The sequence below is a fragment of the Solea senegalensis genome, linkage group LG2 (assembly GCF_019176455.1).
Source record: "Solea senegalensis isolate Sse05_10M linkage group LG2, IFAPA_SoseM_1, whole genome shotgun sequence".
NCBI classification, from domain to species: Eukaryota; Metazoa; Chordata; class Actinopteri; order Pleuronectiformes; family Soleidae; genus Solea; species Solea senegalensis.
The window spans coordinates 26,034,241-26,050,273 of NC_058022.1; the positions used below are offsets into that span (position 1 = coordinate 26,034,241).

The 16,033-nt window shown below is 41.6% G+C and overlaps 1 protein-coding gene across 2 annotated transcripts in view; it reads right to left on the reverse strand.

Annotated features, from left to right (window-relative positions):
• LOC122784519 (beta-1,3-galactosyltransferase 1-like) overlaps positions 1 to 16,033 on the reverse strand; it is a 69,080-nt gene that overhangs the window by 39,987 nt on the left and 13,060 nt on the right. The window contains exons 2-3 of one of the 2 annotated variants that reach the window (XM_044049822.1): positions 13,805 to 13,858; positions 1,238 to 1,384 (exon numbers count right to left, since the gene is read on the reverse strand). The gene's annotated coding sequence lies outside the window, so the exon portion shown is untranslated. The remainder of the gene's footprint in view (positions 1 to 1,237; positions 1,385 to 13,804; positions 13,859 to 16,033) is intronic. The other variant, XM_044049830.1, reaches the window with a different exon arrangement.

Below are 16,033 nucleotides of genomic sequence, written 5' to 3' on the forward strand. Positions count from 1 at the left end.
TGTGTGATGTGCACACGGAACGTCTCAGGTTACTGAAGCTGTTGGAGTTGAGCAAGGGCAAAGGTGAGTGCTGCACACTTGGGATGCACTCATCAGAATTTCATAACTGGTCCTAGTTGTCAATCAAATGTGCTCACACCCACAAACAGAGATTCCTCCCGAAACTAACATGCTTGCTTGCTTTTGGCATTTACACAATGACTAAATGAACCACATCCATTTTACTGAAAACAATCAAGAAATTTCACTTGGAAGTTTTCAGGACACATAATCTGTTCCTAAAACTTCTCAATATAATGTAAATCAAATGATTTGAGAGAGAAGTAGATTTATGCACCTCCTATATGATTACTACCAGTATTCACAGTTACATTCATTTAAATAATTTAAAGTGTTAAAAAAATAATAATAATTCAAATAGACACTATTTCGAGGCATGTGCTAACCATTTTCTGGATGTTGCAAACAAAAGGAAAATCAAGGTAAAAATGAACCACACTTGGCACTGACAGTGCTCGTTAAACATGGTTGCAACCATTGGCCACATTGGAGCCAAATTGTCTCTATGGAGTAAAAAATTGTTCTGAAGACATTTTTTTTAATATTAGCACTGTGCATATGTGCACCTTTTTGAAATGGAACTGGCACAAAGATGGTACATACACTGTACTTGTGTTGTTATCATTTCATGTAAGACATAATTGCCATTTCAGCTGATGTCTAATTCTACTGGCCTTGGTGGTTTTGATAGTCAGCCTGCACTTTAACATGGGCATGTGTTCTGTTATTATTCCTAGAATTGTATATATACATATACATATGTATATATATACATATATATATTTTTTTTTTTTTCCATAATATAAGAAAGATGCATTTTTAGTGCCACATTTGTACTTCCCAGGAGATAAACTGTATTTAAGGTTTAAAGAAAGTCATTAAAACATTATTTGAATTTAAATGCAAATAATGGTTTATGCTACATTCATTCCTTGATTTTAAATAAATAAATATCTGTTATAAGGTTCAAATTGATTTTCAGAAATGTTTTGACAGCCCTAATCCACACAGACATCACAAAGCAGACATCACAAAAGAGCAACTTGTCTGCACCTCAGCTTGTTGAATAACCACCAAACTACTATTTAGTGGTGAAGTACATAGCAGAAGTCAGTTTGCCGGCTAAATGGCTAATTAGCTGCTGCGCTGCAGCACATTACACAGCGTGGGATCGTACCTGCAAATGTCACTTTCCGGCCATTTAGACGCTGGTGTTTGCTCCAGGCTCTTTGGCAGCGCTAACAATACACTGTCTGTCCACTGTGTCCGTCACTCTCCTGCCAGGGTTCGGGCCTGCACGGGCAGTGGCACACTGCTCCAGCCTCTGGGTGGGAAAGAAACACAAATATGTATTAATATCACAATTAAAATAATGGTGAAGAAGAAATGGTGATCTGTCTGTGAGACCGTTCTATTTTATCTGATAAATAAAAAAAATAAAAAAATGTCATTATATATCGGCCATCTGCTGCCCTGATTCCAACAATTTGGCATCAGCCACAGAAAAACCCCAAAGCGGCCGGCCTGTCGTCTGGCACAGAACATGACCCTGTTCAGACATGGTATAAACATCCATTCTGAGTGATTTGATTACAAGGAGATCACATATAGGCCCGGACGCTCCCAATCCATCCTAAATACATCCTCAGATCTGATCACAGAAACCATATTTCATGTTAGAGCAGCACGAGTAGTGGTTTTCTTTTATATGTTCTTTTCCAACTGTATATACAGTAGGTGTTATTTATTTTCTATATATTTTAACTGTTACATTTGAAGGATTGTGGGTACTTGCTCTTCACTGATGGATACACAACATGCATGCTTGTAAAAGCTCTGTGGGAGGGACTCAAACTTTTATAGAAAGTGAAGCATCCGCACATTGAAACAGTTCCTCACTGGGGCTCAGTGATGTAATATCCTTGAAATTCAACTTTTTGAACATTCTTTCTTGACTTTGAAAAGCCCCACTTACTTATTACTTACGACAATATTATGTTCACATGTATGACAGATGGAAATAGTAAATATGATGCTTGGTGGAGCTGTGTTTTGGCTTATTACACTTAATGGGTCATTACAAAGAAGAGAGCCATAGTTAATGCAATTATTGACACCTGAACTGTTACCTCCATCACAAGTCAGCTGTGAAAAAGGGAGATTCTGCCACGTAACACTTCATAAGCTCATCTAGATTTAATCATCTGACACAAAGGAGTAAAAGAAAAGTCGGGCAATTACACGAGCACCGTGGTTTCGCATGATGTGTATCACTTTGACAGCAAACTTTCCCACTGCTGGGAGAATTAATTACTTCTCACAACCTCATCAGTGCCTGACTCATTAAAGGCTTACATGACCCTGGATGTAAAGCTGTATACGTTACATGGGCACGGAGTATGTCCTGCAGAGCCAGCGTTAAATTGCACGGGCGTAGGAAGGCAGGTCATTACACTGCATGGCAGATCATTTTCACTTCTATTCACCCAGGCTTGTTTTACTCCCACCTCTCATTTCATGCACAATAACCTCCTTAGATGAAGAGCTTATATGGAGCGATACAACACATGAGCTATGACTGAATATTTTATGGCATTTCCGCATTCAATTTTTAATTACATTTTAAATGGGTTGATATTTAGAGAATCTGATTTTAATACCACTGCTAGGTTGATTTTACGCCGGCTATTTCGGGGAAAAGTCTGTAATAATAAGCCTTCAGGCAGATTTGTTCATGATGAAGATTTAAACACATGTTTACGCTGCTTTTGGCTGTTTTTTGAGTTCAAAGATATGTCAGAAGATTTCAAGACTTCCCACGCTTACGAATAATCAAAGGAATGTTAATTCTGCTCATGTTAGGGAGTAAAACAATCTAGTTTCTACACTTTTTGGATGCATTTTGGACTAATTTATGTATTTTCTGTACATCAAAACCATATAATAGATGTATTATCTGATAGCTATCACACAGGTATATTGCAAATATTCAATGTCTAGATGCATCAAGTGCAAGACATTCAGCAGCGATCAGGCACAAACAACCAGCGTTTACCAAGGAATCTATTAATCAGCTCTGTCTTTCATTAAAAAAAAGTGTGTTATTGTGTTATTTGGCATTGGCATTAATTCAGCCTGGAGTGCAGCGGTCACTTATTTGGAGCTCCGTTTGATTTTCTGGTGAAATTGTATGCCATTACATTCACTTCATCCAATCAAAGATGGACAAAGAGCGAATGAGTCGATATATACAGAAAATGAAAATGAATGAACAAATGAGGGAAATTCTATTTTGGTTAATGGAACTCCTGCTTCCATCTGCATTAGACAAATACATATTTGTTACACAAAATATACATGAAAAGGAGATTTTCATCGACTGGTTCTAAACAAATAAAATGGGCAAAAATTGACGACAAAAACACAGTGAGCTGTAACAAATCAGGTTCAGGTTCCCCCTCCCCATATTAGCTATACCATCCCTTTTATTATGCAGACTAACCTTTTAAAAGGAAACAAAAAGTGTTCATATATTTCTGAGTATGATGTGAAAACAGCTGCGGTGTCCTCACATGTGGATGAATCGACTCCATCCAGGATAAAATGTGTCAGGACATGTTGAATCATGCCAGTAGCTACCACACTTTGACTTAAACTATAGGGAGGTAGAATAAAGGTATGCCATCAAAGAGAAGAGAGAATGAAGAGAAGCTGAGGATCCTGTTCACTTTGATAGTGAGCTCTGTCCTTGAGCTTGCCGCCAGCTGAGTGTCCCCTGGTAACCTACTGTCGGAAACAGGAAGGCTGCATCGCTGGTGCATCTGCCAGCAACCAGGAAGCAGAGTAACCCTGTATTTTTTTTTTATCAGGTAGCATTAACTTAACTAGCAATGGCCATACTTTTGAATGGTGTCCGTGCACACCCACCTGCTGCAAGTCATGCTGCCGGCACACACTGCAACCACCCACACACATGTATGATGTACCACATCACTCTTCCTCCTGCTGGATTCACATCAAAGCGGGATGCCAGGAGAGTTACAGTAAGCAAAGTTTATGACATAACTCCTCTGCATCATGGACGCACATGCACGCGCACACACACACACACACAGAAACTTTAAGAATGTTTGTTGCGCCAACAGTACAGGAATCTGCCCACCTGCACACATTAGTGATTACAACTATTGAACACACATCCTGCATGTGTGCTTGCACATTACAGCTGCAGAACTGAAAAAAAAAAAAAAACGTTCTAAAGCAGAATCTTCCAAAGTGTACAAGGCCCTTCTCTTTTGTACGCCTTGTCAGGAAGAACTGTTGCATTTCTAAATTGTCAGCTTTTCAGAGGAAGACTTTTTATTTTTTCCAGCCTTGAGCAGCGTGTATACTTTTGACTCAGCCAGTGGGTTTTTGAGACAAATTTGAAAGGACTGAAGTTGATTCTCCAACAAGAAAAAAAAAAGGAAGTTGAAAGGATCTGCATCTTTCTGTCCCTTCTTGATACATTAAATAATGAATCTGATGGATAAATACGCATCTACTCAACTAACAGTTGTAGCACTCACCTCTCTGTGTGGGAGGTTTGCTGCGTTCCATGTTTACCTCATCTCTTTTTTTTCTATTATGCCAAGGTGAATAAGCATCCCAAGGTGAGGAAAAAAAATGCCCCGAGTGACCCAGCAAGCCAGAAAAACTCAGCATCACCATCCCTCCTGCTTCTCAAGCTCCCCTCTGGTCTGTCAGTCCTTCCAGGCAACTGGGGCTTCAGAGTCCCTTTTGTCATTTCCACTTCAACTACAGCTGCCTTCACAACGGGGGCCCCCACCGCACTGCGCATTTTCAGGTGTCCCCTGAGAGACAAAGCCGCTCGTGCCGGCAACGACACATACATTATCACCCAACACTAATCTCTCTCTCTCACTCTGTGTGTCCTCCCTTGTCTTTCTGGACAAGCCGTTAGTAATAAGAGTGGGGTCCAAGCCAAGTGGTTTGACTGTATTATCCTCTCCATAATGGTCTTCATTGAAGGGCCAGGGGTCGTAAATAAGCAACGGAATGAATGGCGGTTGGGGTGATGCAGACGCACTGAGAGGCAGCGCTGAGGTGGGCGGATTGTAAATTGGTTTTGCCCGTGAGTGAGGGCGGGGTTATGCCACTGATGACTGAGGGGGTCACACTGTGCCATGGTGCGAATGCAGCAGACACTTATTATGCTGAAGGTGTGACAGGCGGCGAGGGAGAGGAGCAGAGGAGAGAGTGCTGAATGGCGGAGCTGTCTCGGGGGTTATATTGCTTTCTGGACCTTGTGATCTGGACCTAAGGATTGTGACCCACTGCAGATGCACTCTTTCAGTGTGTGTGTGTGTGTGTTCAGGCATGTTCCTCTGTTGGTCCATCAGCTGCAGGCGTTTTTTTCCTCCCTGTAGCTGTGTGAAGAGCGGCTCTGCGCCCATTTGCAAGTCACAGCAAGGTTGGATCTGACCTTGGTGCTCTGTGTCAAAATGGAGGACAGGAGGGAGGCAGGTAGGTGGAGGTGGGAGGAGGGCCATCATTATCTCCGTGCGGGGGGAAGGGAGTGTTTGAGTCCTTGCTCAGACCTTGAACTCTTTCTTTTAGCTTCGCACAAAAACAAAATAAATGCCTGCCTTCCCTTTTCGAGACTCGAGCTACCGATGCACAGAAAACTGCAGACGGCGAAGACATGGTGTTTCAGTAAATGGCATGCCATGGTTCTTATGCTGTAACAGGGTGAGCTATAGTGCGGCGGGCAACTATATCTGTGACAAGGGAATTTCATTGCTGACTGAATCAAACACCTGCAACTATATCAAGAAGCTGTAATACTATCCGAGGCAGCCACATTAACTGCCTGGTTTCTGGACTCAGCAGACGCCAAATACAATTGAACAGATGTATCTACTGTATGCATGCAGAGTGTACTGTAAGTCATATACACACACGTTATTGTAAAGCGAGTTTCAGCTAGTAACAGATTTATATTTTACCTTTTGATTGACATTAAAAACAAATTGCTGAATAACACGATTACTTTTGAGTAATGATCATACATAATATTCTATATCTATCTAATAAAAACCCCTCAATGAATATCTTTATCTTTTATTTTAGCCTGTTATTTGAGCAAAACAAGACATTTGAAGTTGTCACTTTAAATTAGGGCTGTGCTAGTACTTATTTTTCTTTTACCACACAAATGTGTGAAGCCATTTATATCGCTGCGATCACTCACTCCTTCTGTGATGAGCTGTTTTGTCACTCCAAACCCTCACGGCACAGAATGCATCGTGTTGCTTAAGACTCATGTGTTCTTAAAGAGGGAAAACATCATAAAACAGCTGAAGCAAAGCACAATTAAACCATGAAGTTGGCAATCACAGAGAGAGTATAGTTCACTCGGCGGTGGGTGTGAAAAGACAATGAAAGCACAGCATTGGAATATGTGCGACAGCTCTACCTTAGACTCAGAAGTGGCAAACATACACAGGCCAAATCTTTCTATTTTATGACGTTAAAATCTGCTCACTATTCAATTGATGCTGAAATGAGTTTCAGCACATACAGTAAATAAGTTGCTGTGGGTTCCAAATTGGTTGTTAAATACAGTTTAAATAGCAATCTCCGCTCAGTGTATCCAGCATCACAGTATTGCCTCTTCATACTGAGTTCAGCCCAACAATCACCTCAACACAACATGCCACCGACACAAGCCCACTTTGACCCACCACAGAAGGCTGCCTGCACTCCCACAGATAGGAGCGAAGAGCGAGCATGTCTGACAGAGTGCTTACGTCCAGAGAAATAATTGTGAGCACAACTTTAAAAGTTCAGGGCTGACTTTCTATCCCAGTTCAGTTGAAGCGGCAGAACAGAAATGTTCTGAAATTTAAAAGCGAGCGTCAACATGTTTACCAAGGCAGAGCAGAGAAACTGAAACCAACAGATGAACGCAGTGGGGAAAAGTCTGGGTGAGGAGACACGCACAGTCTACTGCAGTGCAAAAAACCTGAACTTTTTCCTTCTCTGTCAGTCTCATCATCTTTTACCTTATTCTGCTTGGCTTTCTGTTCACTTTTCTGCACTCTCTTTTCTCCTTTTAACTTGCGCTTAATTACCTTTTATAACACAAACATTACTCATTACATTGATGAAGGTGAATGTGATAAATGGCCATGCCTATTCTCATTTTTATAAAGCATCAAAACACTATTGTGCCAAGACGCACCTCATGACACGCCCCACGATTAAAGGCATTGCAGTGAATAAAAGCTCCCGTATGAAGTGTACTGTCAGTGTGTGCAAGCAGGGCCTTTTCATCTGCACTGAGTGAGGCTTTATCAACGTCATGCATGGTTAAGTGTACGCAAAACACAAAAGACTGAAGGATTTGGATAAGGAGGAAGCCTCACAATCCACACGCGCTGGCTCATTTTGAACATCAAACACCGTTTTAAGACACGGTGTGTTGCTTGTGTGTGTGTGTGTGTGTGTGTGTGTGTAAAAACACCTCTGGAGGGGTAAATGGGCAAAGCAGAAGAGGGCAAAGGAGTTTAACCATGCAAGAGGAGCTGAGAATGGACAATTGTGGTGTGACTGCAAATGTCTGTTTTGAACAGCACAATTTTTTAGACAGTGGTTGAGGATTCTCACTCTGACCCTGAGAGTCATTTGAAATGCTCCTTTAGGCACCAAAACAATCAATACTCAATTTGACAATTGAGGCAACGGCGCATGTGTTTCATATTCTATTTTAAAGCTTAGTACGAAAGCAAAGAACAGATCATGGAGTGGCTTATATGAAATGCCTAATCGCTATTGCTATCATTATCATATTGGCAATACAGGACACATTTTAATGTCCTTTATAATATCCATTAAACTGCCCTGGTAGTGCTGTTGGCACTTCATTCTATTCTAAGTGGTAATATGAAGGTGCCAAGCTGATAAGTGGTGTTACAGTACACCTTTGCTGTTCGATGGCCTGTGATTGTTGCTGTTGCTGGTCTAAGATGGTTTCTTTGGACTCTATTTAACTATCAGTCTTCTCTGGCCAAAGGTTGTTGTTCTGACTCATGCACTTGACACTTATGTGTTGCTCCGTGTCCCCAACGTACAGGTCTGTGGCAATTCTCGCCGCATGTAACTATGAACACAACATGGCTCTGCTCACTGGATAACTCTCTCCTGTCCTTTAAGTGCTCAAGATTGTGTGTTTTACACACTACCACACAAGAACACTCTGACCTTAGGAGACGAAAAGGAAAACAAGCAAATAAATGACTCGGCTTCATTTATTCTGTTGGTTCCATATATGATTAAGTGCTGATTGAGAGCAGAACTATGAGCCAATGAAGTGGTTAAAACTGCAGTAGGCTGGTGACCGACTGCTTCTGCAGTCCTCGGAAGGATGCGTCAGCCAAAAACCTTAAATTAACAGCTAAGTGAAAAGCAACTCGCGGCGGAGCGGATTCACTCGGCCGATTTTTAGAACAAAAGCAGCTTGCGACCTTCGCTTAAAAGGAAGTGCAGATTTGTCAAGTGATGCTCAGACTGGCAGAGCCCGGCGGACACTTCTGCTCCAGAGGGTACGTATAGTATTACCGCAACAAAAAGAAAAACAAATAAGTGGTCACGCGCCGCATAGGTAGACGCTGCACTGTGCTAAGTCCAGTTCAAAAGTCACCATCAACACTATTTGCTGCCTCCTTTAAAGATATTAACCTCGCAAGTGTCCACTGTTTGATTTCTGGGGAATCAGAAGACTCACAGAGCCCATTCCACGGTCCAGGTTAAACACTGCAGCTGTAAAAAGCAGTAAGCCGAGGTGGACACCGCCTTATACACAGTGAGGTTTGGAGCAGACCCATCGATCGATCTCATTGATCGCGAGGACTGCTTTAGATTTGCTGAACCTGCTCAGAGGGAGATGAGGAGTTTATCACAGAGGACCAAGCAGCCTGTAGAATGAAGACACCGTGGAAATGTTGACTGGAAACAGTTCTGCTCAACAAATATAATCTTTGAATTTGAGTTGCCTTTTGATGACATCATCAGCCTGATCAAATCTTACGAATTTGAATTTGAATTTGAAGGACGAAATATTTGGTAATACTAGTTAGCCAGTGTCTTCAAACTAGGTCATTTGTGTTTGTTTGGATTGAGAGACACCTAGTAGCAGCAATGACATACCATGCATTTAAATGCAGAACATAACAATCAGAAGAGCCTGTAAATGTACAGCGTTTAGAGGCATTGAGCTATTGAAGAGAACATATAATGCAACAGAGGTTATACTGGGTGTCTGCCAGTTTCATAGCTGCCGTTATCAGATCTTTCGTAGCTGCATGCACCCCCACCCAACCACAGCTTAAATCAAAGACCTGATTTGCATTTACTACTTGACCCTGTCGTGACCTTCAGCCTGCTCGATCCAAGACATGAGGTGGAATCTTGTACATCAGCAGAGAGATATGACTGCAGGTGAGATCCTGTGGGGATGCTGCGGTGACTCACGCATCAGCCAAGACAAACAACGTGTGTGCGCTTGAATTAATCACCCTTTCGTCCCACGGAGCACTTACTATAAATCAACTTGCATATGTCCGAAGACAACTTGCGAGACGCAGCCACAGCTTTTGCCCTCTGCTTTCAAAAGCAGCGAGGTGTTATTGTTTGGATCAGCGGCCCCCGTGCTGCTTGCCAATTGAAACCCCACCACACTTTCATTTAATCTGACAAGTATAATCTTCTGAGATTGCCCTTTCCCGCTGTGATGTTTGTAAAGCTTATAAAGGACTCACTCCATTGATCCGAAGACACTTTAGGAGGCCTACTTGTTGTTGTTCCCATGCCATAACCACAAAGAGACCCTTTGAAATAGAATAATATCAAACAATGCCAGTCAGTGAGTGAGTCAACCATGTAATAAAGGACTAATAGTTTTATTATTGCTCTGAAATTGTGCAGAGTGTGTGTGTGTGCGCTTCTAGTCTGTACATGTACTACAGAGGCTGCCATGGTTCTGGCTGTATGGACTAAAATAAGAAGAAAATATAATCAACTTTTCTATATCTTTGGGTATAAATGGCTATTTTCATTGACAATAAAAGCCATCAAGTGGAGTTCACACCTAAGCCACACACCGATTTGCCACTCATCTGCACTTCACCTCCCATCGCACCGAAATGGATTTCCCCCTTAGGCCAGCAATCAGAGTTTATGCTTCTAATGACCCACAATAATTCAACCATGATTGATCAGTGAAATCGACTAATGAGCTACAACCACAGTGTGAAAACAGAGGTGTCCATCTTTGCGGCTTCTTCACCACTGTATTAGGCATTGTGTCACAGCGTCGTCAAATACTCACTGCCTGTGGCCGCGCCGAGGCCGATATCTCACCGCGTTTGGCTGCAGTTTACGCTGAACACACAGCGCGGAGGAAACCGCGCGTGACAAACTGCGCCCTGCGCTTGCACTTCATTCGAGGGCTTGAAGGACAGCCTAAAAAGATGTATGGGCCGCTCGCCGTAATGTATTCATAGATAAAAAAGATGGAGAAATCGCTCTTGAAACTTGATGAAGAGCCTGCTGTGGTGTCTTTGATAAATTATAATGATCCTATGCAAATAACGCCTGCAGCTGATTCCCTAGAATGTACTGTTCAATTAGGAAGAAAATTGAACGCGATGAGCAATGAATCCATGGGAAATTTCATATGCAGCATTATGATGAAATCAAAAGCAATATTTTCAGATTTGTATAGATAGAGACAAATTATTCTGATGCTACGTCCACAATCTAACAAGGCATTTTGCATTTGACCCTTGCGCACACACTAATTAACACCGTCAGACAAAGAGACCAATTTTTTCAAGCCTCATAAAGGAAGCTAATTCATGTTCCCATATTAGACTCATATCTAGATCTGTCACTATAGGCTGCTCCACTGAAACTGCTCAAGTGTGCTGAGTGCAATTCATCACAGTGTCTCCTTCTCTAGTTTCTACTTCACCAACCAGATAACGGAACGAAGAATCAAATCCTTCGGCGTGTCAGAAAAATGATCTCCTGGGTTCGCTGAATATTTCAAGAAAGTGGACTTTATAAATGAAAGCACTGCATAAAACGCCACAAAACGGACTTCCCTTTTAACAGTCGGTGTACATTCATGCACAATTCACTGCGACTCCATGACTCCTGATGTGGGGAGAAGTTCAAAGAAGCTTCTGTGATGCAGACTGCTCCACCCCCAAAGCCCATCAACACATTCAGGCCTGAATATTTCAACAGGAGGTTGTGCATGAATCAGCCATGCATTCAGATTTGGTGTTTATGTTACAGACTGCAACTCCCGTCATATGTAATATGTGATTACATCCAGCTTTGAAGCCTAATTTTAGAAAACAAGCCGCTGTCTGCGAAAAAGAGATCCCTATCATTTTCTTCCTCAGCGAAAATCAGATGTTTTTCAATTAGGTGAGTACCACTACATTTTCATGTCGCCGCTTCCCTCGCTGATGGGTTTAAAAACTGGAATCTCGGTGTGATTACAGCTTTTGATCATTATGAAGCTGGAGACACAATGAGTCCGGCTGCAGAGGCGCTGCGACGGGAAATTACATCATGGCAAAATACTATTCAAGGCTACAAAATGCAAATTATATGCAGATTACTAATATGATTCATGTATTAATTTAGCATGCTAAGTGGTGATTAGGTGAGTGGGAGTAAGCAGCAGTCACGAATGCTCAGCAGTGGCTACACGCGGGCATGATGAGGAGAAGCGAAAGCCTTCGCTTTGCCTCCATTTTACTCGACGTGAGAGGTGACCTTTCCACAGACTCCCTGCCCGTGGCGCTTAGGAAGCGCACATAGGCGCACATGGAGCATCTGACATATGCATGCTAACTGTTTTTCTCTCTGTGGGCTGTTGGCATTAGACGCAATGGAAAACACAGAGAAAATACAGCATCATACAAAGATCCAGAGTGTGTTGAAATTTGCCTTATTTTCATTTGGCAGAAATGAAAGATAAAATTCAAGAGCACTATCACGATTGTAGGTATCGGTTTGCCTTTTATAATATACAAGGAGCCGGTTTAAGAATTACTGATGCTGCTTTCAGGGCTGCAACTAACTTCCTTTAATTATCGATTAATCTGACAATAAGCTGTTGTTTAATTATGTTGACTGACCAATTCTCTCCGTCTGCTTGCTGCCTTCACCTGCTCTGTTTAAGTCCATTATTTAGTTGTCTCCATTCACATCGTCTGCTGCCTCTGACTGATTTTAAGTTAGAGATGTAATCGCCTAGAGCTTCTCACTACTATAACATGACCTGTAGTAATGCATAGTCTGTCATCCTCACTTTAAAATGAATGGTCACAGAGAGTTTGAATTTAGCTAAAAGGCTCAACTCTCCTTGCGTTCACTGACACACCATGAAGCCTTTTGAAGGTTCTCACGCCCTGTAGGCCCGTTTTACCAAATCTCTATTCAGCGGCAGGAGTATTGAAAGGTAAATTCCAAAGTTAAACAGCTCGATATTTTCTCAGATATGATCCTGAAAGTGTATTTTAATACATGGAAACAGTTTCAGCCATCTGCTACCAGGGGATTTCTGCTATTTTTCTACCTGGGCTCTATGTTTTTAAATTTTAGAAATGGTCCGGTAGACTGGTTCAGCCACGACGTTCTACTTTATGTCTACTATAAAAACTTGTTTTCACTGCTTAATGTCTCAAATTGTTAATGTAAGAGTGTGACAACATTACTGAAGCAATAGTGTCTCTCAGCAGCAAACCTCGGTGATTCTAAATGTGTTTTTTAAATTACAGTTCACAAAAAAAAAACATTTATAAACACAGAGCCACCACAGTTACATTTTAATGATAAGGTACAGTAGGTCTGTTAATGCTTTTGTTAATTAATAGCACTTTCAGACACTGTTAGACACTTTTTGTCCATTTTGTGATGTAGTTATAATTTTTAATTGCAGTTTTTGTCTCATAAGTTATGCAACGGAGCTTTCATTGTACGAAATGGCAAATCCCATAAAAAAATATCGTTCATTTGTTCCAAGTGCAGTTCAAATTAAAGTTATTGTGTTTAACTGATTTTAATTGTGTATTTGAACTCTGAGCCCTCCAGTGTTTAGTCATTGTTCGCATTTTTATATTCATGCTGATTTTCCACATTGTTGACAAAGTTTAAAACTGTCATCCACAGCACAGTAATATGTGCTGTATCTTCAACTGCTGCATCGCATGGTTGACGTCATTCATAGAAAATATGTGTATACTACAAGTGATGATATACTGTGTCAGCGTGGGGAGGCTTGGGAGAGGAGCTACTATAAAAAAAAAAAAAACTGGGATGTACCATATTTTCACTTCAATAAATAACGTCGTAACTCCCTTTGATGACAAAGGGAACGTGGGCAATGTAAACGCATGCAAGGGTGATAAAGCCAATGCTTCATTAAACAGCAAGATTGAAGTGGTCAACCTCAGAGGCAACAATAACTTTTATCCAAGCCTTGTCTCAGCTTTCAATCACCTCTCGCTTTCCCCCAGCAGAGAGAGTGCTGTGAAATAGAGCGCCGATGCATCTACTACCTTTTATGAAAGGCCTTTGGAAACCAGAAATAGGCTGCATCCCTGACTGAGCAACGATTTGACAAATAGACAGGAAGCTGAGGTCAGTGTAGCGTATCGTATACCTGACACAGCTGGCTCTTGTCCGATGCAATATGTGCTCCTTCTCTTCATATTATCTGTGTAGAATTAAAGAAGAAGAAAAAAACCAGGTCAGGTCAGGTCAGGGAAACTGGTGTAAGACTTCAGGAAATTAAAACTGTTGTGCATCACTTTTAAATAGAAACTAATGTCTGCTACATCAGTGACAGAGCCTGTTTTCAGGTGAGGGATGCATTATTTTCTATTCATGAAGACCAGATACAGGCGGAATAAAAACATCAACAACAATAAACAATAAACAATAAACAATAAAAACATGAATAAACATGAGACTACGACATCACTGTAAATCTATTAAAAAAAGGGTCTCATTACATGAATAAAAGCCTAATTTACACAAGCTGAACTCATTGTGTCAGAAAAAGGAAAACAATCTGTGGTGTATTTACATTTCACCACCGCCACGCCAACTGCAAAGGCTCAGCTCAACTGTGTCTTGACACAGACCATTAGGGAAAGTTTTTAAGCGTAATCAGGCTATAAAAGTCATTAGTATGCTGCAAGCGCCGTCGCTATTGCTTAACTATGGCAACAAACAGGCAGGGAAGGTGGAGGGATCAATTGATGTGCAGTGCTCTTTCGTGAGAACTTATCATTCAAGACCCACTTACACCCCAGAAAAGGTCAAATGAAATTCTCTCATATCAAATTGAGTTTTTCACTTGATTAATAAGCGTCTGTGGCGGGTGGCACGCCAACACGCGCTGCATTTCCAAACAGTTCCATGTTTTTCATTTACGTCAAGGGTGGCACAGACCTCAGATAACACAAGTGGAATTAAAATGTCCCAAAAGAGCCCAGAACATCATTTGCACGTTTTATTTTGCATTGAGAGGAGGGTATCATCCTGTGGTGGTAGTGAGACACCCTCATTCATGCATTCACTTATCCCTACATCGCACACAAATGATCGGCGGTCAAAATATTGGAGATCACTCAAAGAACAATGATTTACTTTTTTTGTCAAAATTGCAATAAAAAATACCTGCTACAAGCCAAGAGGTGTGAACAACTACCACGTTAGATTCAATATTGTCCTGAAGAAAACACATTTGCTTCTCACAGATCTGCACAAATATCACATTGTAATTATTTTGAATATGTTGCTCAAATGAAAATGAGAATAATAATATGTGTAAAAAGTACAATTCCCTCTCACATCGCAAATCATACCGCAATTTCAGTCGAAATAATCACAATTAGATACTAATTGGAAATTCCTCAGCCCTAACTCGGAGCACATCATAAAGCTAGAGGCTTAAAAGGTTTGCTTTTTAAAAATATGGGTATTCTCTGCTGTTAGTTTCAGTTGTTTCCATACAAGAAGGTGTCATTGACTCCATAACATGATTGAAAAGTGGTGGCCAAGCAGACTTTACTATGTGTAGAGACACACAGATGGAAGCAGAAGGGCAATATATAGACCGCGATGGTGTATCCATCACCGCTATCAAGTTGAAGAGAGAGAAGAAACACCATGTCAAATTCAGGATACAGCTCTGTCACCAATCCTGCTAACAGGCTGAGAGCAGTGCGAGCTGGGTAATTGGCAAGACCGTCCTGCCCTCGGACTTGAGTGGCATGTCTCAGCCGTGGCATGGAGTCAGTTACTGATCGGAGCTGAGACACGCCGAGCTGTCAGCCGGGCTCCGGAGTAATCACAGGCCTCCATTAACCAGGCGGCTCATGCGCCGCGGTGGCTCTCAGAGGACGGAGGAGAAAAGTTGAAAAACCTCCAAACCTGCAGTCACATGCGGCGGCACGAGCCCACGCAGGAGCACTCGGAGGAGGCGGCTGATGACTAATCACCTGGCACACCGCTTAATACACAGACGCAGAGAAATACCTATTAGTGTGTTACCAACACACCCCAGTGACTTTGGCACGACAGAAGCCATACTACATTCTTCTCATACAATCACCTCATTGTGCATCGACACCTCTGTCTGCCATTAACATTTCTGATACTGGAAAAGAGCCATGCTATTTGGAATGCATTACACTCCCCCGTCACCGTGGTAATCAGCATAATATGAATTATTGCTGTCATTACCCTGGGTGGCCAAGAAATATCAATAGGTCTTAATTATTCAACAACGAGGAATAATAAAAAGGAAAGCAAACGCACCTTTAGCTTACGCTGTCAACAATCATTAGAGTTTGTATCTCTCTCTCCTTTGGGACCAGAATTT